The 24,075-nt window shown below is 30.4% G+C and overlaps 1 protein-coding gene across 3 annotated transcripts in view; it reads right to left on the minus strand.

The window, feature by feature from the left end:
* LOC129960197 (uncharacterized) overlaps window positions 1–24,075 on the minus strand; it is a 329,310-nt gene that overhangs the window by 255,096 nt on the left and 50,139 nt on the right. Inside the window, exon 1 of one of the 3 annotated variants that reach the window (XM_056073424.1) lies at window positions 6,940–7,119. The exons of the other annotated variants lie outside the window; for them this stretch is intronic. The gene's annotated coding sequence lies outside the window, so the exon portion shown is untranslated. Of the gene's footprint in view, window positions 1–6,939; window positions 7,120–24,075 lie in introns of those variants that run through there. 3 annotated transcript variants of the gene reach the window in all.

The raw sequence follows: 24,075 nt of genomic DNA on the forward strand, positions 1-24,075 counted from the left end.
GCACCAAAATGCATCATCTGTTTATCTAAAACGATTAAATGTCGTAAAAAATAGTTGAGAGAACTTCCGAACATGCAAGCCGTCTTTCCCTAACTCATTAGTGCTAGTCTTAACCAACCAGATTATCAGTATTTGAAGATGAAACTTATCATATTTTGCAGATTTGTTGGGGTTGCTTATCTAACAGAAAAATTACAATAGAATTTTCAAACTATGCAATTTATTTTTTAGATATCGTTTACTCGGAAAGGCTGGTATATTTTATTTCTTGACAATGAATCAAATTTAAAAAAAAACAATATTAAACTATAGATAAATTTACTCGGAATCATTATTTAAAAAATATGTTTGTATAAACTGAAAACAATAATATTCACCTCAAATTTTAAACTTAAAAAAAAATTAAATTCTACCTTTTGAAGATAAACTTTCAGAATTTTCTAGCATTAGTTCTTTCCAATTTTTATTTATTGATATCATTAAGAAATACCGTTCTGAAAGTGTGCTAGTATTCAAATGAATGAATCAGAACAATTGCAAAAACTACAAAAATAAGTAATTTGCATTTACATTTCTGATTTAATTCGTGTTTGGAAAGATGGATTTTGAAACCGATTTTTCAATCACCTACTGATACGATACAGATTTGAAATTTTGTACAATTATGTGTTCTTGATGACAATACAATATTTTAATAATTTGTTATCAGCTAATTTATTAACCTAATAAAAGTTTTCATTCCATGCGAGGGGAGGCACTTGAAAGTGAATTTATGAAAAACAATTTTAAGATTCCATAATATTAATAACAATGAATTAAATTTAAAGTATATTTAGTAATCTCCTCGATGAATTTCTCCTTTAACTGGAACTTTCTAATTGCCCCGTACTTCTTTTCCAATCGATACTTAAGAATAGGTAAAAGTAAATTGTATCAAGAAATGGAAGCACTTTTTCTGGAACAATAAGGAAAAATCTGCGAAAGTTTCATACAGTACCGTAATTGCATACATATATATAATAAATTCTATTTGCTTTCTTAAAATTATTTTCTAACTATTTGAATTCAAACTTCACTTTAGCTTCTGAATTGTGCGAAGTTCTGACTTTCCCACGCTTCTCGGTCACCAATTCCTGTAATTTTAACTAACTCATGTGAAGCAGCAATATCAAGATGCTAAAATAAATGCTTGCTTAGCTAAATTTTGGGATTTGGGTTTCTACGGTCTCTTAACGGTTTCTGCCTTCCTGTGCTGATAGCGAAACTCCCTTGTCGTGGATTTAACAATAAATAAATACAGAAAATGAACATTTTTCTTAATCATGAAGAACAAAGCTATGATTAAAAAAACATCCTTTCTTGCTCATTTACAAGAAATTTTGTTTATATGAGAGACATATAAACATGAGAAAAAAATCATATTTGAACTATATAATATTTAGGATGAACTTTTTATCGTCACTTTACCAAACCTTCAATATTTGAATTTAAATTTGAAATAATTTTTTTTCTATACCAACAACTATATCAATCTTAATACAAGGCCCGAAAAGGAATGAAATATCAGCATGATATTTGACAACTCAGAAACAAATTTATGTATAATACGAAAAAATATTCTTTTGATATTCAACCTCTATTAGGAATATTTGATAAATTTATCTTCGTCAGAATGGTTTCGGATTTCAGATAGAATTGAATTAGAAATCAGGATTCAATTATTCCATTTCGACCAAAAATAATTTATTATATATTAAATGGATTATTAATTTCCTAGCAAGTGCACATTGAAAAAATATTTTAATTACTCATTCTTTGTAGAACTATCCGAATGCAAAAATTCATGTTTTTACTATTTTGTGATTATGCATAAGAGGCAGTGGCAAAAGAACCAATTTTCTCTTTTTGTTTTTTTTCCCCTTTCTTTTAAACAAAATAAAGACAAATTCGATGTTTGGTATTGAGCATTTCATTATAGTTTAAGCAGAAAAAAAAATACTTTTTTTAATTCACAAAAATATGTCTTAAAATTCAATTGTATGGTACTAGAAATCGCGAAAATGCAAACCTCGAATATATATATAATTTTCTGATGCAGAACTGATTCTTTCCGACTCGCTGCGTTTTCAAAGATTCATCAGAATCTCTTTAAAGTTTTATTGTTTTGCATGAAAGGAATGTAAAATACGCAACTAAGCAAAAAAACGTTTCAATAAAATGCATCCAAGGAAGAGTTAAAAAAAAATTTAATGTGCTGTAATTCATTATAAACATGAGAAAATAACGATATACTTGTATTTTTACTCATTAATTCATATATATTTTATTATTTAAATGTAAATAGAATTATTTTCTTTGTACTGTTAAAAAAGAAGTCATAAATAGTGGAAATTATGTTACTATTTTTAAGAAATTTCTCATAATGAATCTTGCTTCGCGTAAATAAACATCCTATACTATGTACTTTAGATTACAGTTTGGATAGTTCATTTTATTACTCGTATTATTATAAATTTTGTTATGTGTTTGCATCAGAAATTATTCAATGAAAAAGGGGGAAATGATATTTATATTTTCATTCTAATGCTTAAACAACTTTTTATATTGAAAAATACTTGAGAAAGATTTCGGAAACCTTAAGAATTCTTAAAAATTGATCTTTGAAGAAACTTAATCAGTTTTAGTAACTGTCGTTTAGTAAATACTTTAAAGCTTTTAAATTTCATATTAATCGTTTTTAAACATAAGAAAGTTGTTTGAAAGGAATTTCGTTATTACAAATTAAATCGTTCAGCAAATTGAAAAGATTTACAGGGACAAAAAGGATAATTCTGATAATAATTCGTTAATAAAACAAATTGATCTAGTTCACACAAAAAAAAAAAAAAAAAAGATTCTTCAATTCGTGAATTTATTTTATCAGCAAATGCTCTACCTTTTCTTAAAAAATGAATCTATAAACATTGAATCAGAACATTTAAAAAATACTTTTGCCAATTTTTTTTTAAAAAAAAAGCATATAAATATAATTTACAAAATAATCTTATCTAAAATAAGATTTACGAAAGGAATGTTTTAAATTAACTTTTGTCTTATTTCTGGTTAAATATCATTAGTTCTTTTTAATTTCTTTATCATATGTATGTAAACGTTTATAAAGCTGAACTGAACTGAATCATTTTTTATTCATTATAATTCTTTCTGTCAAAGGAAAATTAATACGACAATTCGAATTGAATTGTAATTTTTTTTGAAAAAAAAAAAAAAAAGAATCTTTTTAATTTAGAAACCTATATTTGTAACTAAGTTAATGCCTAATCATAAATCAAGTTAATGTCTAACAAACTCTACTTATCTCTTTTCCTGTTTGGATTCAGATTGAAGAAGGATAGTCATTAACTTTTGAATTAGTTACTGATGCCTCTGACAGAAAAAAAAATCGGTTATTACGCATGTATTTGCGAGCATTCCTTATTCAATTTTTGGATCTTCTAAATATGTTTCGTACATATTCCTGCATTCCATAATTCAATAAAGTTTCTTTTCTCATGAATTTCGAAAAATTATTTCCAAGAGAAAAAAAATCAGAGAAGTATTGTAATAACCAAAAATATTCATCCTCTTTTATAAACAGAACAACGAATAAATGATTAATTTTTAATACGAACCATCTGCAACTAAAAAAAAAAAGGACAAATGCTTTTCATGTTTTAATCAATTGTTTTTCATGAAATATTATTGATTAAATATGGGCAATTCATTTATACAAAAAAATGTAACAAAATTATACCACATTTATTTTATTTTAACATACCAGAAAATAGTTTTGAATGCATTTTTAATAATTTATAAATATTTGCAATTTTTTACTTCATCAATTTTTTTTTTTTTTTTTTTTTTTTTTGTGAAAAACTAATATGTGGTTTCAAACATTTCTTGGCTTTATATATTTATTCCTAATGAAATAAAAAATGACTGCTGCCGAATGAATTCATTAATAATACTTTTTATAATTTTACCGATATATTTTAGTTGAAATAGATTTAAATTGAAATTTTCAATTAACTTACATTAATTATACTTAAACTGAAAAAAAAATAATGAACAAATATTGCGGAACTAATTCAAAAAATATTTGTCAAATATCATTTAATAAATTATCAATTTTCAAATATCTTATTATTCGTCAAATATCTCTTAATATAAACTATTTATAATCGTCTGAAGACAAGTGGGAATAGTTATAACTATATAGATAAAAAAAAAAAAAAGAAAAAAATTTGCAAACGATGTAAATTCACAACTAGAATAATTAATGTGAAATTCACATTTTTAATTAATGATATGAATTAAGACAGCATTCATTTTCCGATGTCATAATTTAAAAAAATATGTATATATTTTTATTACTTGTGCAGGAGGTAGGATTTCTTAACATTTTTTTATCAAATGCAAGAGGAAATAATTATTTCAGTAGAAATTGCATTTCTTTTCATTTAAAAATAAACTAAGTCACTTAAACAAAGTCAATACACAGGTAAAATTTCATACTGTAAAAACTTGCTAACATAGCTTTGCATATATCTTTTTTGAAAGCCGTAATTGTTTCATATTTATATTATAAAGGAAATATATTATTTTCGTACTATATATTTTATGACATATCGGGAAATAAATGCTCATCGAAGATAAAAAAATATATAATTTATATCTAAACATATAGAAATAAAAACTATACCAAGCAGTTTGAGAACTAAGAATAAAATATTAATGGAACTTGCATATATCTTCATGCATGCAACAAAACAATTTATGAAATAAAAAATAGCGAATGTAACATATATGAATTTTACAAAAAATGTTTTACAGTTTCACTGTCACATTCTTTTACAGTTAAAATTATCCAAACAACTTTTTTCAAAAGAAGAAAAAAATATTCCTTTGACCCATAAAAGCTTAAAATAATTTATTATATCAAATTAAGTATCTTATATTATCATATATTATACTAGGTTCACCGTTTGTAAGAATTAGTACAATTTATTAAATATCTTTTATATGTAAATAATATTTTTTAATTTGCTCTTTTTTATTTGTTAACCTTAAATAAAGTATTTTAAAATGAAATTACAGTGCTGACACTAGTTGCCATTTGGTTTCATTTATCGAAAATATGAATAAATAAAAAGTAATTGAAAATTCCTCATTTATATTCACTGAATAAAATATTTGAGAACATATGCCATCTATTTGAAGATATTAAAAAAAAGAATTTTAATAATTTGAAATAATCCCAAGGCCTTAAACAAGATACGAGAAATTCAAAATCATACCAAAAATATGTCATCTCATTAAATGTATGCGATGTACATTATTCGTGTGTGGGGGGATTGGTCCGTAATAACCTTTTACTTTTTAGAAAGTTTCAGATAAGCAAATAAATAAACGATGAGACGTAAAAGAAAATTATGAACACTGCAAAAGCGAGACTGAAATTAAAACTTTATTTGAAGCCTATAAATCAAACAAAGATCGTGTTCCTATTTAGAATACCAAGTTTTCTATAAATTTAAAACTGATTGGGAAATTTTTTTATATCATTTATTTTATACATTTTATTATTTTTATTGCATTATATTATTACATTTTTATTACATTTTATACATTATACATTTATTATTTTTATTTTATACATTTTATTTCTTATAATAAAAAAAGAAAAAGAACCATTTCTTGAAAGCAACGTAAGCAATAAGTATCTCAAATTCTAACATGTAAAACTTAAGAATAGTAAATTGTGTTTCAATTTTTCGCTCTTCTTATCGTGCTTCATAAATGGTAACATGTTGTTTTGAAAGCAGAAATAATATATAGTATGCTTGTTAGCATGCTATTAAAAGAGCATGCTACTTTACAAGGCAGTTCATTCCTTAATTATGAAAATCATTTTTAAAGCATTACTCACTGTGGATTAATACTCACTTTCAACAGAATAATAATTAATCTTTAAAACTTTTAGATACTAAGCGATTATTCAATAGTATTTTTTTTTTTCAAAAATACTTAGAATTTCCTACTTTCTTAGGTTCTTAAAAAGAAGAACAATTCTCATTTTTACTTTATTTCATTTCATTGCGAATCTTTCTAATATCAACTAAAGTTTAATTTCTAAATTACAAATGAAATAGATTTTTGTTCCAAAAAGTTACTGAACGGTTAAATGATAGAATACTTTTTGGCATAATTTTACTATTTTACGAAACAATTTGGCGATTTAGTAAAAAGGGCATACATTTAAAATATTTAAAATAAAATTGAATTTTTCTGAAAATAAATTCACTGCTTCAATATCCGAAAGAGTATCATTATATAAGCAAGTTGAAAATTAAATGTTCCAAAATAATTATAAAAATGTATTTTAGTTATTATAATATTGGATACATTTTTTTTTACTTGAAATATAGCATCAGTTATTTTTAAAACTTGATTTTCAAAAATTCGTACTTCATATTTTTTAGTATTTTTAGCGTACAGAATTCAGTTTTAATTAGTCAGATCAGATATCATGAGATCTGCCAAGGAACATGTGGACGAAATCTGCGGAGAAACATGTGGAGTTGTCCATACCGGTCTATAGTCCTATACTACAGGCAAAACATACACACGTGCTTTTTCGCGCACCCCAAATTATTTCTTCGAGAACACTTTTAAAACATAACATAAGCGCTGTAAGAACATCACAAATTGAATCTAAAAACATTATTTGTCCGCCGCGACGCTAATGGCGCCCTGCCAAACCATAAAAAAATGGGAGGGAAAGAAAAAAAAAAAAAACGGGACTGAATAAAAAAATTATTGATTTGTTGACCACGGCCAAGAGGCGAGCGGGGACCTTCATAATCGTGCCAATTCGTTAACGATCCACACAAAACCACTTACCGCAAAGTGGGGGAGGCGCAGACTGGTGGTGGCCAGTGTCCGGGGCTAATCCCGATAGCCGTTGTCCAGTATCTCCCAGAGCAGGTGGTGGTGTGTGTTGCGGAGAGCCGGGATCACGGTTTGTGGTGGCGCAAAAGACGCGATTTTTTTAGGAGCGGGGCGAGGGGAGGTGACGTCACGGGCGGAATGCTGAACTCGTTCGCTTCGTCTCTGCGCTGTCTACCGCAATCCAGGCGCTCAGCTGAGCGTGGAAGCTGTTGATACAGTAGCCACTCCACGCTGACAGCGACACTGGTATAAGCCAACTTATTGGCGCCCTCTCGGAACAAGCACTTAGGATCAGTGGCGTTGGGGATAAAGTATTTTTTCACTCCCCTCTCCTCATAGCTGGCTTTAAAAGTGAAATAAACGCACTCATAATTCGTCCCACTCCATTTCGCTTCCCTCCCCTTCTCTACACTTGTGAAATAGTTACGGAACTTCTGTAACGGTAATTTAAAGAAAAAAGGCTAGATGAAATAAGAAATTTTTGAGAAAGTTTCTCAAAACACTGGTTTGAAAAATCTTACTGGCGCCCTCTCGCGACAAGTAAAAATAAATCAGAAACATTGTGGGAATAAATGGCGTTCGAGGCACAGTAGTACATTTTGTCCCTCTTCATCATATTTAAGATGGGAATAAAATACTCTGATGATCTATCACCATAAAGCCTTACACACCTGGAAAGATATCTCCCTCCAACTGTACACCACTGAAATAGATTTAGCATTTTTATGAAACTTTTTTACAGTACTCATTAAAAGACAGATGGATTGCGAAACTTCAGCGAAAATTTCTGGCAAGCAGCTAAGTCCTTGAAGAAATTTCAAGTAACTAACACGAAACTAAATAGTATCATGTGGATTTAGAAATATTTTGAAATCGTATTGCAACAGGTACTGCCATAAAAAAGAAAATCACAAAAATAGATGGAGATTACAGATATTCAGAAAAGCGTTTCGTAGCAAAGTCTTGTAAACAGTTTTAAAAATCTTAGATACATTTTATGAGGGGAACTTAAATATTCAAGTGCAGAAGAATTCAGAAATTTTTTATAAATCTCTTAAAAAACGCTTACATTCCAGAAATGGATTAAAAAAAAATTGAAGATTTCTTGCAGCCTGCAGATAAATTCTAGATCCTAAATAAATTTAGAAATTTTTAACAGACACCTCTACACACCCAAGTATTTTAATTTCAAAAGCACAAATGTATTTCGGAATTTTAGGAAAAGTTTCTAAAACTAAGTATTTAAATAAAAATTCATTAGATACATATGTACATAGAAACTGTTCGATAAAAGTTAGGCTCTTAACCAGGGAGTCTAAAAGGCTTAGATGGAATTTTACAGAAATTTTTCGCATCAAAGATTTTAAATATAGAGTTGCGAATTGCCAATATCTAAGAAAGAAATCAGAAAAATAATTGAAGATGAGTTTAAATATTTTATGAAAACTTCTCATAAGAACATAAATATAGAATTGCAAAAAGTTCAAAGGGATTTTGCAATTTTTAAAATTAGAAATGACAAAGATACAAAAGAGATAGTAGACTTCGAATTTTTTCCTGCATATTAAAATTGTGTTAAGTTTTATTATGCTGACATTTCGCGCATGTAAAATATTTTAGGAAAAATGAGCATATATTATTTCTCTAACATTTGTCGGTTAGTATTTTCTCTGGTTTTCAACACAATTAACGTATACAGAAACTTTCAGAAACATCCAATTATAGTCCAGTAAAATTGTTTTGCAATTTCAACTTTTTCGCATTAGATTGCATACTTCAATTTTGAGAAAATTATCCATTCAATATTGTAGGAATACGAAATTGTGGTATTATTTGCACATTCCGAAAATATTTGGATTGTTTTTTTTGCTAGTGTTTTTACTTGTTTTAATCTTGTGATACTAACTTATCTCCAAAACCTCAATTTTCTGGGATTTTCGGGTCACGAGGGGTCAGTTTGTTGGACGAAAGTCAGACCCCTCACAGAAAAAAATCCCTGGTTTGAATCCTTACCTGAGGGTGACCCTTGAAAAAGTCTTCGGGCCGGATTCATTTATCTTTCTTTTTGTTTCTTTGGCTGTTAACTTAATATTTATTTCTAATTTTGGTTAATTTTTTAAACTATTATTGCGTCTGAGTTGATAACGACAATTAATTCATTTTCGTTCAACTTAATAGATATTTCTTCCTTTCTACTAGAAAACATTACAGAAGCTTATTTTACTTGTTCCGTCAAAGCAAAATTTATATGGATACTAAAATGTTTATTTTTATCTCATAAAATATTTCATTCTTAAATAATTGGCAACTTTTGTTTTAAACATGAAATTTATACAAGAACAGATGAATCTTTTGCAGTATATCATGCCTCTTACTTCAATTTTACAGCTACTTAAAGCTGAATATTGGCTCTTTACTAAGAAAACGCTTCAAACTTTCTTCTGATATAAGACTTCGATTTACTCGAGCGTGGTCTTCTAATCTCGAAATCAAAATATAAAAAGTCTTAAATGCGAAATTTTTGATCAGCAGTATTCTCAACCTAATGAAATTTGAAATGGGCTGCGTAGTGAAATATGAACCCAATTAAAAAACAATACCATTTGTTTCCCCCCTTAAAACTTAATTAGTTAACTAATTTGTTGGATGAATATTTAATATATAAACTCTAATTAATAAGAATAAAATAAAACGTTTTTGGATACAACATAAAATAAGAAAGTATTGAGATAAATTTTGGACACGCCTGTTTTCCCACGTATAGAGACGAGGTAGCTTGATACCTTATGTGCTAATGGTAGTGCAGTCATTTTTATCTTTCAAATCATAGCTCTGTTCTTAATAAACTTAAAAATAATGATAAATAATTACCAAGCAATAATTACTAAATAAATATTTTATAATTCACTAACTCTGTAAGGGATTCAACATCAAAGATGAATTTGAAATTCATTTTTTCCCATTAATTCCTTAATGAATTCGCCCGCGACTTAATTTGTTTGCTATCTGCAGAGACAAAATACTGGAATGCCCCAGTTTCTTAAAGCATTTGAGCTAAACGGATGGAATATTGGATGCGTCCATATTCCGCACAATTTCCGAGTTCCCTTTCTAAAAGTGAACAGAATTTCAATTTCGGTAAATAGAAAGCGAGGTTAGGTCCACTTCGACAATTTTTTCCTCAAAAATTTACTTTCGTAATTCGTTATAGAAACTACTTTTTTCTTGTTCTCTTGCTACGTAGAATCCTGAGTATCAACTCGCCTTCTACTTTTCCCAGATATTTTGCGATTGTTTTTCATTGGAGATATTGATTCTGCTTCAATGATGTGCTCTAAACCGTGTCAAAGATGGGAAAGTTTTGTTTCCTTTTATGTTTGGGTATGGAAATATTTGCTATGCCACAGGGTATGACTTCTACGCGTCAGATGAAAAATCAGATATTGTGGGTAAACCGATAAATTTACTTTTCTCAGAAAAACAATGAAGAGATGAGTAAATCTCTGCTTTATTTTAAGTGGCGTTTAAGCCAACAAAATGGTATCATGATCTTACTAAACTGTATAGATCACAAAACCGTGTAAATGTATCTTTTAGCAGATTTGCATAAAAAAGAAACTTTTTTTTTTTTTTTTTGCTCTTGCCCGATTATGTTTTGTAAATGTTTATTTTATATCTCCTAGAATGCTTTAAATGGTTAGAAAATAAAAGTGAATTAAACAGACTGGTAAAATCTCGGATTAGAATATAAAATTATTTACGAATAATCTATAGTTTCGATGCATACCTTGTATTCGAAAATAGTTTTGAGTCGTTTTATTAAAAAACATGCGCGAAGTTCTCTCCAGCAAATACTGAGTAATAGAGTAGTGTTTAAAATCACAACTTTATTTTTCTTTATAACTAAGCAAAAGGCTTATTTTTTAACAGCTTTTAAAAGTTTTTTTTTAATACAATGATGTGACTAACCTATGATTCATACCTCCTATTTAATTAGATTACTCCTCTTCTACTGCAATTAAAATATAATAAAGATGGGGTCACCTAATTAGAAGATCCAAACCATGATGAGAACTTGACTCACATGCTTACTAAAGCGAGACAAAAGGCGAGAAAAAAAAAAGGACCGTGGGAGAGAATTAAGTGTTTAAAAACATTCAAAAGGGAACATCATCGAAATATATTTGAGTTCTTGTACGAAATATATTCATTTCTTGTACGCTCGTGATTTTCACGCGGTACTGCAGCTTAATATTGGGCAGTTGAAAATACGAATATTAGACACTGAGACACGTGGAAAGCTAGAACCATGCAAAAAATTCTAGCCAGTAGACATCAAAGTCAGACCCGAAGGATTTTTTGAATGTTTTTAAACACTATTTACAACACAGTATGAGGTTTACAAGCATGTCAAAATAGTTTTCCTTTGTAATGACTCATCTCATTAAAATTAACCTAGTTTCACAAAGTAATGACGAGTTAAACCAAGCTTAACTAAAATAAAGGAAACTGAGCAATCACTGGAAACCAAAGAAAGAAAATAAGAGAAGGAATAAATTGATTTGATTAAAAATACAACTGCAAAATAGAATACATATTGGCGCGTTCTGATATTTTGGTTTTAGTAATGTGTTCGGCTACTGCTTACATCGATGCAAATAGAACAGCAATTTTTCACGGTTTTAATGAAGGAAGAAACGAAATTGAAAGGTGGGGAAAATTACAGAAAATTCTATTGTTTTCGTAAAGGCTTCTAATCAGGTCACCATCCGTTATTTCTCTTGCAACAAAAAAATTTTGTTTTTGCTTCAATTTAAAAAGAGCATTTTGTCATATCCAAAAACTAGCAAACTAACGTGTATGCAATTAGATTCTTCTTAGACAAGGAAAATAGTTGATCAGTTCAATACTTCTCCATCAATTTTAACATTTTATCTTCTGATTTTTTTTTATTAAAAAAAGGACAAACTATTATACAGCTATTAAACTAGAAATGCTTGTTTATCTTTATTTATTATCACCTTACGTTTCTTACTGTTCACCGTCCAGGAACGTGAAAGATTAAGAAACGAATATGACTGAATGATGTCAAAACGCATATCGAACATGATTTCAAAAACGAGTGGGCATAGAAAAAGGAATGATTCAAAACGAGTGGGCATAGAAAAAGGAATGATTCAAAACGAGTGGGCATAGAAAAAGGAATGATTCAAAACGAGTGGGCATAGAAAAAGGAATGATTCAAAACGAGTGGGCATAGAAAAAGGAATGATTCAAAACGAGTGGGCATAGAAAAAGGAATGATTCAAAACGAGTGGGCATAGAAAAAGGAATGATTCAAAACGAGTGGGCATAGAAAAAGGAATGATTCAAAACGAGTGGGCATAGAAAAAGGAATGATTCAAAACGAGTGGGCATAGAAAAAGGAATGATTCAAAACGAGTGGGCATAGAAAAAGGAATGATTCAAAACGAGTGGGCATAGAAAAAGGAATGATTCAAAACGAGTGGGCATAGAAAAAGGAATGATTCAAAACGAGTGGGCATAGAAAAAGGAATGATTCAAAACGAGTGGGCATAGAAAAAGGATTCAAAACGAATGGACATAGAAAAATGATTCAAAACGAATAATATTTTTAAATATGTATTGGAAATATCCAAAGATTAGAAATTCGTAAAGATTAGAAAATAAAAGAGGGTATAATTAATAAGTCAAAATTCACATGAAAAAAAAAAAATCACGAATTTTCGAATTTTCATTTAAATCGCTAAATGGTGGACAAGATTGTTATCCTATTATACACAGCATGTGCATATTTAATCGGTTGAAGGTTAAATTTTCACTCGATGGTATGGGTGGAGCTTGGAAGGGGGGAAAAAGTCAAATGTCAACTTTCTCACCTTACCACTGCTCAAAATTTGCAAGATCTGTCCCAAAATATCCTTGTCCTTAATTTCAATTTATATTCTGCCTAAAATGAATTTCATTTATCTTCTGTTTATTCACTGAATATAATGGCTAAATTTAGCCAGATCTGACATATTATTAGCCAATTAATTATGATTTGATGCTAAAATATCGCAGAATGGTTGATTACATTGGGAAGAACTGCCATCATATCATAAAATGATGTCATAAGCCGTCTACAATTTGAAAAGGCATATTTGTGTACTACAGTCTTCGAATAAGAGTGTCTTTTAAATAAAGGACGGACTAGGAGGCTGCAAGTTTTCGCGATGGCAAGTGGACCACTTATACATAAAACAACGTGGACTCCCAAGGCGCGTGTATGACCGAGAACCGCAAAAACTGCTGAAGCAATTTCCCGTGCCCTTTTTAATCCAAATAAACGAAATAAAATAATTTTATGCTACAAACACATACCTTCTGTGCAAGACCGGGAATGTCGAAAGCACTTAAGATTTATTGCTTTTAAAAGCCATGTCACGTAGAATACGATGCGATATCTATTTCTCTTCAGGTGATATTGATATCTTTTTGTACATTCATTTTCTAACATTTTACTTTCTGGCTTAAGAAATATGCAAAGAGAGATAGCACTGAAATCTCAAAATTTCGATGAATTTTCTCGTTTCAACGCTCATTGCCATCGATTACAACGCGACTCGGTACCCAGCAGAAAATGACGTCGAAGTCTCTGTTCACCAATACTGATAGTTGTTCTATGATTTATGCAACAACTGGATGACAAGAATAATCAAAATTTTGTAATTGTTGCAAAACGTCTATGTTGTCGGTGTATATGCAAAATTTACGAGAATCAGATGAAGAAATACACTGTAGTGCATATAAAATAGCAGTTGCTACTGCCGTGTATACTGAACAGTATTTGGGGAGAGTATAATTGTAGGAAGTTTTATCTAAAATTACACCGAAACCGACATGATTCATCGTTTTTTAACCATCCGTAAAGTTTGTTTTATAGTTGTTGCACTGGGCGCGATGCTCAAGAAACAGTCGCTGAAGTGAACGTGCATCAATAAGATTTTTTGAAACCAATGAATGGATTTATGTGAGAAATGGATGGTGTATTCCAGGATGGAAAGTAGAAATGGTCAACAGACAATATTCTCACTTCAGAAGTCAGAAATGAAAAATGTCTTGCGTTCATAAAAGGGACAGGATAGCCGTCGGACGAGCATTATAAATTCGCTCTAAGAATCAACTGTGAGTGGTATAAATTAAAGGATGTTTAGGTGTAGATGAAATTTTAAAATAATATTACAATGATAATTTCTGGCGACGCAAAGAAAGTGGGAGTTGATGGCACGTCACATATAAGCTTTGCACTGGGGATGTGCGGAAAGCTCCAGAGCAAATCCTCAGAGCAGAATAATGGATTGTATAAGTTTTTTCAGAGCAGAAATGCTGGTAGAACCATATACTATACCATCGTAGTCCATTCGAGATAGAATTAAAGCTTCATAAACTCGGAGTAATGATGTCCTACCAGCACCCCAAGATCAACATTGTCGGGAAAAGATTGAATTTTTAATTACAGCTTGTATACTTTAGTTATCTTTAGTTACTTAGGAATAATTAAGTAGTATATGTATATCCAATATATAACTCATACTCTACATGAAAAGAACTTCATCTATCTTTTAGTCACTCCACTGCCTTGAAATCAAGTACCATTAAAATTTTGCTAATCGTCTACATGTAAATATCACCACATTTACATGTTTCATTAGGTATAAATGCAGTAAAATACCTGTTCATGATACTAACAAAAATTATATATGTAGTGTTAGCATAGATAACAGAAATGAAAAAATCGCCTCCCTGTTTCCATGCCAATGAATGATTCCAGAAGTGACACAGTACAAATATTTATTTGATTGTAATAAATTGAACTCGGAAATTTGAAATTAAATCCCCATAAAAAAAAATCAGCAGGGGTGATCCCCTCGAAACTTTCACACGTACTCTCCAATAAAGGTTTCATAACCCACCCGGAGGGACAGATGGATTTCACCTAAAATTTGAAGCAGATCTAAATATCCGATGTAAGGAGCGTCTACCAAATCTCATTTTTCTAACTTTCTATTTTTGAGTTATTGTGTTCACAGACTCAGGCAGAATTCCAAAAATAATATTTTTCGGATTCTAGGAGAAATCTGGAGTTTCATCAAAACCTAGAGGTTGAACACTTTACGATTACAGTAACTACTCTTTGTATACTGTATACATAAGATAGTAAAAAAAAAAAAATGAAAGCAACCTGTACAGACCACAATTTACCTATCGGATTTTAATTATTCATGGCATGTATGCTAATTTATCTACACGTACCTCTACACTCCTCTATTGTAGGTGCTGTGATACAGAACAAATGACTATCCGCGCATCTGCTAGACTCTCAGGTATGACACGCCATTATTACCATCTTTTTTCTGCGTGAAAGCATCGTCCAGAGGGGAGAGAGCAAAAAAATGCAATCGATTTTTTTAATGTTGGGAGGGTGGTGAGTATTTTTCCTTTCATTTTTTGTTTCATTTTCCTCCCCTTTTTGATATTTGTGGTCTATTTCCCTCTTCTCCCCGGAGATGAATGCTACATATTTTTTTTATACGCTTACACCCGTCCCCTTTGTATTCTCTGGAGGTACGTGGGGGAGGCACGTATTCGCAAATAGAGAGAGAAAGATTAAACCTCCCTTTTTTGAAAGCATTGAAAACTGGAGGAGAGCTCAGGGACAAGGGTTTGCAGAGTTCTGATAACGATTTTGGATATCAGTGATCGGAGACTACTTTTTTTTTATAGTGCATTTTCTCTCTCTTTCTTTTGAATGGACATCGGAAATGTTGATGTGTTTCGGAATGAATAATAGTCTCGTAATTTTTGAATAACGTAGAAAGATGGAACTGAATCATTTCAGTTGCGATCGATCATTTTGTGATCGATGGTTTTGAATACATGGAATGTTTTGCTAGAGAGCTTATTTAATCTATTTTGGTTTCTGAAGGTTTGATTTTACACAGAACTAAACCAATTCGAAGATTGTTTTTTTTTTTTCCTTCTTCTTCTTCTTAGAAACTACGTTAAAATGCTAGCGTATTCTAATTATTTTTGCTAGGTAAAAGTAATGAAGATATTGCAGATCGCAACCTCAATATTTGTTTTATTGTTGTTGACTTCCGAATGTTGGCTTGACATTTATTTTTTAATTTAAAAATAGCAATTAAAAAAGGAAAAATTATTATTATGTTCATTAAGAAAAACTTTATGAAATTATATAAAAAAAAATGAGTACAAAGATGGAGTAAAAAAAAATTCAATCTAACAAACTGTTTCAATACAGTAAAGCTTATTAACTCAAGATTGTAAAATACAGGGGGAAGGAAAGCTCAACAATCTGTTCGAAAAAGATACATTTTCTATAATTCGTGTTAAGAGAAGAAAATAAAAATGTGTGTGAAGAAGTAAGAAACACAACCATACCTTCATAAAATGAGACAAATTCCAAAACTGCGCCCCCCCCCCTTCATTTTAATCTACAATCTGCAGAATCAAACCAGAAGTATTATGAAAGGGAGCGTTAAGACTGAAATTGCAATTAAACCTAAATAATTATATATTAACATTTTTGAACTAATAAGATTTAGCCATCTCTGGCCGTTAAATGACTCACCCATTAAATTAATTGCATTAATTTCAATTTCGAACCATCAACCACCTGTAATTTCAGTTTTGGCATGCAGAAAGCATAAATAGGCACGAACAATCAAGGAATAGATTGGAAAATACGAAGAAAAAACTATATTCAAAAAAATTTATAACTATTTAAAATAAATTTTGATATATAAAGAAAAGAAAATGAACTGTTTTGAAGCTAAAGGAGTTAATGATTCAGGCTCTTACATGTAACTGTAAGAAATGCGCTATGCAAAATAATTTTCTAAAATATGTGAGACATAGTTAGGGTTATTGGCTATTTTGTCATGTATAAATTGAATTGACAATAATTGAGTAATACTTAAAATTATAAAGTTCATCGGCTGCTTGAAGATTTTCCTAATTTTCTTATGAGAAGATGCAAATATGCACCAATCTCTTTCGAAAATCCTCCAAAAACGCAGTTCTTTTCAAAAAAATTTCCGAGAGTCGAACAGACTTCTAATGATTTTATAGAATATAACATACATACAATAGCAACATTCAGTTAATAGTAGTTTAATTTAAAATTGGTTAATTTAATTCATTAGATTATATTAGAAGAATTATGAGTTGGAAATTTCAAATTCTGCTTATGGAATTGACTGAAAGGAAAGAGAAAGGCGGAAGAGAAATGAAAATAGTTAAAAACTAATATAAATTTAGAATTAATTATAAACCGAGTACATCTTATTCTAATCATGATCTGTAAGATGTAGGCGCTGTAATATCTTTATTTTACTTACTCGATTCTAAATTAAAATTTTAAAAAAATCTAGGGCATTTTTAAAATCTTTTACAAAACTCGTTATCTTAGTAACCGTTACATAAAGTAATTTAAAATTAGATATAAACTGCGTAGCAAATATTCGAACCACAGATTTCAGAGGATATGCGAGCAGTAAAGTTTTCCTTTTACTTTTTCGATTCTTCATAAAAATTCATACAAGGCTTCTCATTGATTCTTTACTAGTTTCTTTAAAAGAATTAATTTAAATAACTACATATATGTATAATAATATATTGCTCCTGCGTTTGCAGAAAAGTTTCTTCTCAAATGATCTTTTAAAGACTTGCTTGTATATGTTGTAAATTCATTAATTCTATAGTATTCAATTAATATTTCATCGTAGGTTAACAATCTGCAATATCTAATACAGAGGTGTGGTTTTGAATAGACAGCTTTATAACGCGCCATTTATTCCTTCTAAATTCTAAGTAAATCCTTCGAATTCAGTTGAATCATGAAAACCCTTTAAACAATGTTACAGACTCTTTATTATATAAATCCTTTTCATACACATTTCATCCTGCAACCGGATTGCTAGAAAAGTGAATAGAAGCATTTAAAGGTCATGGTAAAGGTCACTCAACAGGTCAAAGAGCGAAAATCATTAAAGCGAAATAAAAACCGCGAGAAAAAAAAAAAAAAAAAAAAGGGAACGGAAATGTAAAAGACCTGATAAAAGTAGACACCCTCGCGGTTTCTTTTTTTTTTTTTTTTTTTTTTTTTTCCCTTTTGGAAAAACTTAAATGCGATCATTTCAGATGGGAAAATTAAAAAGAAGAAATAAATTGATACATGAAAAAAATACAGACAATTTAAACGATTTCTTGGAAGAGGGTGGAATTATTTCAATGATGAATAGAAACATCATTCAGGTAATTCTTTAAGGTCTTTTATTCAAAGATGGTAAAACCTTTCCAAGCACTTAATTAAAATGTTCAAGTTTGTGGTTTTATTTATATATTTGATGTTATTCTTGCAACATTCTTAAATATAGCATTAACATATGATTGCGTCGGCGAAGAACCGCCCCCCTTTGCCTTTTGTATGAATTTTGATGTATTTAAGAGCAAAATAATATAAAAATAAATGAAGAAAATTAGAAATATTATTGCAATTGAAAATATAAATAATAAAAGTCTTCTACAGAACAAATCTAATATTTAAAAAAAAAAATGTTAAAATTAGCTTATAAACTGAAATATTTCTGATTTTAATAATCGGCACTGTTTTGGTAATTCAGTGCATAGAAACTGAATAGTATATTCTTGATTTTCAATACAAATTGAATTCAATCATATTACCATGATTCATGATAAGTTTTATATCGCTAACTTAGTCAAACATTTCCAACTTGCATTTTTCATCGGTAGGAATTTTTATGCATTTAATAAAGTACCAGATGTCCATACTATAAGGAACAATTTCAATGGATAAAAATATGTCCTTTTTTTTATATATGTACTTTTAAATATGTACTTTTATCAGGTCTTTTACATTTCCGTTCCTTTTTTTTTTCCGCGGTTTTTATTTCGCTTTAAAGATTTTCGCTCTTTGACCTGTTGAGTGACCTTTACCATGACCTTTAAATGCTTCTATTCACTTTTCTAGCAATCCGGTTGCAGGATGTAATGTGTATGAAAAGGATTTATATAATAAAGAGTATGTATTAAAAGTAATTGATATGTCCTATATAATCGAAATGTTCCGAAGTTTAATCATAAATAAAGACCTCATAGTAAAAAAAAAAAGATTTAACTTTTGAAAGATTAATTAAAGTAAGGATTTAAAATCTTTAAAATACTAATTTTAAAATCACAGCTACCAGATGTCTCAAACAAGTCAGGACTTTTTTTTTTTCTACTCCTTGTTCCTAATTGAAAAACTGTCTGGAATTTGGATTAAATGCATGTCGTGAATTACAACAATTTTTATTTATCATTAAATAACTCGTTTGTATTTTAGAAATATTAATTAAATCTATTTTTAATAACCTTCTGAAGAATTTTCTTTCCCTCATCTACCAGTGGGTAGCACCTCAAATATAAGGTTTAAAAGTACCACAAAAGTAAGTAGATTCTCTCTTCAATAGAATTTAGAGCAATAGTGATGCGGTCATCTTGGCCACTTCCCGATGGCCGGGACTTACTAGTCACCTGTTATTCATGGGTTGGCGATAGCTTTTTTTTCTTTTTTGTACCAGACTTTGGTACCCCCCCCCCCCCATTACTTACTATTCGCAAAGATTGGTCATTCAGATACAGCTTATGGTCAATTGCCAGGACTGCGTGAACATCATTTGCTTTCCATCCCGTTTTTTTATAGCACATAAAAAATTGCCACCCTAATATGACCAATGCGAAAGCTTAAAAGAAAAAGAATGAAAGTAATAACAAAATGTAGTACTTATGCTACTTTAACTATTTAAAAACGAGGGAAAAAAATTAGCCGTTTTTAAATTTTTGTTAAAATGCATTTTTTTTTTTTAAATTTTGCCCAATATTCTATGCACCTGCCTATAGCCAGTATCCGGGATTGAAGTTCATAATAACTGGTCATTTCAGAAAATCGTACACAGATACAGCGCCGCTATATCATTTTTATAAAATCTGAAAATGTGAATATCACTTATGTGGACTTTATCAATATGATAGCAAATTTTGTATAGCATCATTAAAAAAAATAACGAAAATTGTTTTAAAGGGCTAGTACTATGATTATTATCACTACTAAAGCTTTAGTTACTCTGATGTTCAGGCAAATTTGTAAATTTTCAAAATGAAAAACAAAGATTTTCCCGATTTTCACTTTCAATTCAGTTTAATTTGGATTCTTTATAACAACGTACCACTTTGAAAGAATACAGAGAAATATTAAGAAACGGTCCACATAATCCTGAACTGTCGTCAGATGTTAAGGGCGACATTTGGGTCGTAAAGTCATGACTGAACGGTACTCATTGGTGCTTACTAGCCGTACTCATCATAAAAGTTTTCATCGCTAACTATTGAAATAAGAAAAGAACTCATCGTTGAACGGTATTCATTGCCAACTAATAAAAGAGCTCATACTGTTAAGAATTCAGTTAACCACGTGATCTTCCTGGGCGGAGCTAGCTGCCAATCATGTATCACATGGTTTCCCTGTTATTTAGTATATCTTTTTCCCAGCAGAAGTTAACTTGACTCCTGTACTAGGGGGAGTGTCTCCCTCCCTCCTCTCTCTAGAGAAAGAGAGTGAGAATTTTATATGTAGTTCTCTAGGAGTACTACACTTTGGCGTAATCATGTGCCTTTTGTTGCTGATGTTACCAATAAACCACATAAAAGGCAGCATGTGTCTTCAAGTCATTTCACCCAGACCACAATCTTCACTATCAAATAAATTATTGTGTAATCAAGAAAAGTAACAGTAATTTATTTACACATACCAAACTTATGCTTTTTCAATCCAAAATATTGCGCCACAGCAGCCTTTTCTCTTCGATACCAGATTTAACGAACCATCAGCCCACATAGATGGAATAGTATTTGAACTCCACTCCTGTCCTGTCCTATAATTGCAACCTAAACACCAAATCGCCATCTTCCACCCCTTATTCAGCGAATCCGAAACTTTGACAGAAAGGACTGAAAACTCCAGTTTATGGATGGATTGAAACTGTAATTTAATTAAAATAATTTAAGATTACCTTACAGAAAAATAATGAATAGAACTCCATTATTACTTTTAGTCTTGGAATCAGGGAAACAAATAGATTCTGCACCTGTATGAAGTCACAGAATATTCTGGACACTGTGAGTGGAGAGAAAGTTAAAGAATCCTTGTTACAGTTACGTTAAAATCAAACAAAGCAATTAAGACTCCATATCTGTTCATCATCCCTCCCTACTAAGCGGTTACAAAACGAAGCATTTCCATAGCAAAAGGTAGCGTCCTCTCCAATCCATTAAGAATGGAAAGATTAGCAATAAATATATCTGATGTAGTATTCCACTTGAAGACTGTTTTCATCCATCTTCCTCATTAATTTTTTCCTCTTGAAGTTTTGAAGTGCGATCGGATCAATCTTCTTTCCTTACACGCTTCGGATGTTTGAAGATAGGAGTCCCCATTACGATGCACACTCTAAGAACCAGTTAATGATCTTTTACATGCTTTCAAGTGCCACATGAATGATTCGATTGGATGAGAAGATTTGGGTAATTGGTTTCAACATGTATACTTTTATAGCGTTGACTATGAATGGATAGTACGCTTGGATAGACTTCAGAGTTGCAGCCGCAGCTACAAATTGTAACTAGCGCATCGTAATATGTTGCTGAAGTGGTTTCGGTGAATGAATGAATATAGGAATGCTTGAGAAAGAGAAGTGGACTAAAATGTTTAATGCTATTAGATTATCAGACGCATTCGATGAAAAGATGTTGGTTATAATGATACTGATAATGTGTTTCGATGCTTTATTATGTATCGTTAGTAAATTAAACGACACCTCTTTCAAGAGGCTCTGAAACCTCTTAAAATAAGAGGCTTCAGAGTCTGTTCAAATAATATATGGCTCTGAATTGAAGCATCATTTGAAAGATCTTTCAAAATACCGTCCCTTCTTCCGCAAATCATATATGGATTATTTTGAGAATCTACTGCACATAATACTGGAGGAGAAAAAAAGTATGATGCCATGGCGATATGCAAGTCATCGTTAGACTTAGATGGAATACACCTGAACATATGTCTGATGATAACTCTGCGATGCATATCGTTACCAGTGAGAAATTTTCTCTTCAATAAATAATCACTGATAGGAAATGTTTGCAAATGAAAATTCCGATTTTAAGTGGTAGCCAACAGTGAAAATTTAAAAAGGCATTATTATATGCGATATAACTGTAAAAATTAAACTTTAAATCATGCAGTTACAAACAAGTAATGTATATATTTTATTTTAGAGCACGTACTTAGAGCTATTTGTTGAGACAAGATTAACTAATTTATGGAAAATTTAAGTGAAAGATTGAGATTTAGCTAAAGTTTTTTTAAAGAAAATAAATCTGTGGATCCTCTGAAGTAAAAAATTCGTATTTCACAAGTAATTAAAAAAATAACGTTAAAAAGATCTTGATAATGTATAAATGTTATAATCCCTTGGGTATAATTAGATAGCATTTTACATGTGAAGCTGGCTGCTATCGTAGATTAATATACATAGATATTACAGAAGAATTAGATAAACTTTGAAGCTTTTGTCTAGTAGTTAGCGACTCTATATAATTCCATGTTTTGAAAACATTTATTGTATTTCATATTAATATATTAAAATAACCTAACATTAAAATATGTTTTTTATCTGATGAGCATAAATTTCTTAATGCTAATTCTGTAAAGGACCAAGATAGCCATGAGGATCGAAAGAAAAGTTTACTGAATAGAGTAACCCAAAAGACAGTCAATTCGTATTTTTGTATTTTGTGAAGGTTGTGTTCAAAATATTCTAACAAAGCCAAAAGTCCGTGTTCTCACGAAATGCGTCACGAAATTCTTTCATAAATGAAGTAGACAATATTATGAAAAAGTTTTTACCTTCCGATGTATGATTCAAGAGAGGAAACTAAGATTTAGACACCAATTATTCCTTTAAACATATATCTAGAAACGATTCGAGGATTCTAACTTATCTCAGAGCGTACAATGACGCCTTTTAACCTAACTTACATTTTTTATCGTTTGTAATTAATTTTAAATAATTGCATTACCGACCAGTTTAAAATAGCAGTAAGATTCTTGGCTTGATGTAAGTCGGTTTTAAAAAGAAATTGCTAATTTTTAATATATTCTAATTAAAAATAAAGTTAAATAAATATTTTCAATTATTTTTCTTGTAATCCTTACTTTCATTTATAAATAAAGTGACTTAATTAAAAAGAAAAAAAAAAGCGTAATTGTAAGGTTAAAATAAATGGACATGTCAGATTTAGTTTAGTTATATTAAAGTCCCGTTTTAAAGTAACACTAGGGCTATTTTGGGACGGACCTCTTAATTTTGAACCTCGGTCAGATGACGAAGACGATACCCGAGCTGGCAACCCCCTCTCCACACCACACCAGCGGGAGGACGTTTGGCTCGGCCGGTTTAACGTACACCAGACCCACTTACACGACGGTTCTTCGGTGGAATTGGGTCTCGAACCTGAAACCCTCCGGTTTCGAAGCCGAGACCTTACCACCAGGCCACCGCGGCCCGGATATGTCAGGACATAACTTTTATATTTATTCACGAGAAATATTTAATAGTAAAATATTTTTAACCAGTTTTTGTTTATCAATAATCCTCCTTCCTTCTTTCATTCATATATAAATTCGAACTTACGGAAAAATTCTTTCTCAGATTATCATTAAAATTCCCGTTTCTACCATCTCTGGAAAGGAAAGAGATGCTGCATTTGAAACAGTATCGTCATTTCTGTACAAATGATGCACAGCAATGAAGGCAACTTGTGACTGTGCATGTGCAGCAAATGGCATTTCTCTTTCAACAGCATATTTTCTTCACATAAGAAGCAAAACGGATATCCTTTGTTATACGCCTACGGATGAATATTTTTTCTGCACCTCCAATAGAT

Source organism: Argiope bruennichi, chromosome X2 (assembly GCF_947563725.1).
Source record: "Argiope bruennichi chromosome X2, qqArgBrue1.1, whole genome shotgun sequence".
NCBI lineage: Eukaryota > Metazoa > Arthropoda > Arachnida > Araneae > Araneidae > Argiope > Argiope bruennichi.